Source organism: Humulus lupulus, chromosome 6, assembly GCF_963169125.1.
Source record: "Humulus lupulus chromosome 6, drHumLupu1.1, whole genome shotgun sequence".
Classification (NCBI taxonomy): domain Eukaryota; kingdom Viridiplantae; phylum Streptophyta; class Magnoliopsida; order Rosales; family Cannabaceae; genus Humulus; species Humulus lupulus.
Window position 1 is genome coordinate 66784799 of NC_084798.1, and position 3309 is coordinate 66788107.

Here is a 3309-nt window from a genome sequence, read left to right on the forward strand (position 1 = left end):
GTTTTTCTTACTTGCTTATTTGTTTGTACTTCCTTACTGGGCTTTTAGCTCATCCCCTTACTTTCCTTCCAGGTAGCAAATAGGTTTTCTCTATGGCACGCGTGGTGACGTGAGGAGTTCTTTCATCATGGGGTGTATGGTGTGGGGCAATCCTATGGACGATAAAACGATCAACGTGGAACGCCATTTAAATTATGTTTTGTTTTAAGAGACTTTTCCTAAAATTATCAGTGGGACTCTGTTATTTAAATTATTTGGTTTTCTTGAACCTTGCATAAAAACCTATGTTTTATTTTAAACTTATGGCGCCAACTTGCATGATTTTAAATAAGTCCCCTTGAGACTTTAATAATGGACGGTATTCTTTTATAAGCTATGTTATGCGAATATTTTGTAAGTATTAGTCTAGGGCGTTCTTTACATAAACCGTGTTTTTCTCGGTGGAGGTACATCTAAAACATCTTATGAAATTTGGAAAGGTAAGAAACCAAGTGTGGCTTATTTTCATGTTTTTGGATGTGTTTGTTACATTTTGAGAGATAGAGAAAATCTTGGTAAGTTTGATGCTAAGAGTGATGAAGGTGTTTTTATTGGATACTCCAGTAATAGTAGGGCTTATCGTGTGTATAACATGAGAACCCAAACTGTAATGGAGTCGGCTAACGTTGTTATTGATGATGCCAGGGATTTTTCTGAGTTTTCTACTGTGGAAGAAATTGATAGGTTTGTTGATGAACCTACTGAAAAATGTGAAGAAGCTTCTGTCAGTGATACTACTGTTGCAACGTCGGGTCCATCTGTTCCAACAGATCACGAATCTGATGAAACAGATTCTGGACAGACAGAAAAGAAATTTCCAAATATTATTTCGGATGAAGTCCAAAAGGAGCCATCAACCAAAGTTAAATTAAATCCTCCAACAGATTTAATACTTAGAAATCCAAAAGACAATATGGTCACAAGAAGAAGGTTTAGTAATGTTGTTCAATTTGTTTGTTTCTTATCTTTACTTGAGCCTAAAAATGTGAAAGAAGCTTTAAATGATGAAAATTGGATTAAAGCTATGCAGGAGGAATTGGAACAATTTTTTAGAAACAAAGTGTGGATTCTTGTGCCAAGACCATTGCATACCAATATTATTGGTACAAAATGGATTTTCAAGAATAAATCTGATGAATTTGGTACAATTATGCAAAATAAGGCAAGATTAGTGGCACAAGGGTACACACAAGTGGAAGGAATAGACTTTGATGAAACATTTGCACCTGTTGCAAGACTTGAATCAATTAGATTATTATTGTCTATTGCTTGTTTGATTGGTTTCAGGTTGATCCAAATGGATGTCAAATCCACATTTCTTAATGGGATCTTGACTGAAGAGGTATATGTTGAACAACCCAAAGGGTTTGAAGATCCTCATGCACCTGATCATGTTTACAAATTGGAGAAAGCTCTTTATGGTTTGAAGTAAGCCCCTCAGGCTTGGTATGAGAGACTCACTCAATTTCTTGTTTCTCATGGATACAAAAGGGGTGGAGTAGATAAAACTTTATTTATCAAAAATATTAAATCTAACATAATTATTGCTCAGATTTATGTTGATGATATTGTGTTTGGTTCTACTTCTGACAATGAGGTGCAGGTTTTTGTGAAACAAATGAAAGAGAAATTTGAAATGAGCATGGTGGGAGAATTGACCTATTTCTTAGGTTTGCAAGTCAAGCAGTTAGATGAAGGCACATTTGTTTCTCAAAGAAAATATGCTAAGAACTTGGTGAAAAAGTTTGGACTTGAAAGTTCAAAGATTGCCAAAACACCAATGGAAATGACTTTGAAGTTATCCAAAGATGAAAATGGTGTCAAAGTTGATCCTACACTGTATAGGAGCATGATTGGTAGTCTTCTTTATCTCATTGCTAGTAGACCTGGTTAAAGTTATAGTGTTGGTGTGTGTGCCAGGTACCAAGGACATCCCATGGAGTCTCATGTTGCAGCTGTCAAAAGAATCATTCGATATGTTCATGGGACTGTTGATTATGGTATTTGGTACTCAAAAGAAACGAACTCTAATCTAGTGTGTTTTAGTGATGCTGATTGGGTAGGTAACATTGATGATAGAAAAAACACTAGTGGAGGATGTTTCTACTTGGGAAATAATGTAGTTTCTTGGCACAACAAGAAACAGAATTTTATTTCTCTCTCAACAGCTGAGGCCGAATACATTGCAGCAGGAAGTTTTTGTGCACAAATTTTGTGGATGAAGCAAATGATGATGGATTATGGGTTTGATCTTTGACATTTTAACTATCTTTTGTGATAATAAAAGTGCAATTAATATTTCAAAAAATCCTGTGCAACATTCACGTACTAAACATATTGATATTCGTCATCATTTCATAAGAGAATTAGTTGAAAATAAAGTTATTGTCTTGGAATATATTGAAACACATAAACAGATTGCTGATATTTTCACTAAAGCTCTTGATTCAGTTCGCTTTGATTTCCTCCAAAATTCTTTGGGGGTTTGTTCTCTTTAAATTTCCTTGTTATTGTGGTGTTAATCTTGATCAAATGTGTGTTATTTAAGTTTAAGAAAATTTTCAATTAATTTGACAATTTTGTTGTGTGTCAAGCTAGATAATCTGACTTGTGTTTATGAGCTTTTAGTTGTATCATCTTGAGGGAAAAATAATCAATTCCTCCTAGGCATATTCTAGTCAATCAAATCAATATTTAATGTTTGAGCTTTGTTTTGTGTAGCATTGTTTCAAGCTCCTGTGCAAGAATAGAGCTACCTATATCAGTGTGTGAAAGTCTTCTTTTGAGTAAGTTGGAACTTTGTAATTCGGAGTTATAAAGAGGATACGCTACCATAGAAAAGGGCTACCACTGGTGTACTATGACAGCGTCTTCATGGGTTACAATTATTTACAATTTCGAAAAAGACTTATTTGTCATTGGGCAATGTTCCCTTGCATACATTGTCACACACTTATGCTTGAAACTATGCAAGAAAAATTGTACACAGTTTATAATAAAAAAATGTGTGTAAGACTCATAAATGTTGATTGATTCACTTAAGAATATGTGCTTGTGACTGAATTGTGCTTTATTTCTCTCGAATATTCTTTCTAATTTTTCATTTTCACAAGTGTTCTTATCCATGTTATACACTAACACTTATTTTCAGTTGCTTGATTCTATTTTTTTTTCAAGGATGACACTCATTGATCAAAGCAGATTTTTTTTGTTGGGTTTTATTTTTGTGACTTTTTATATATAAAATAAATAATATTTGATTAACAAGGA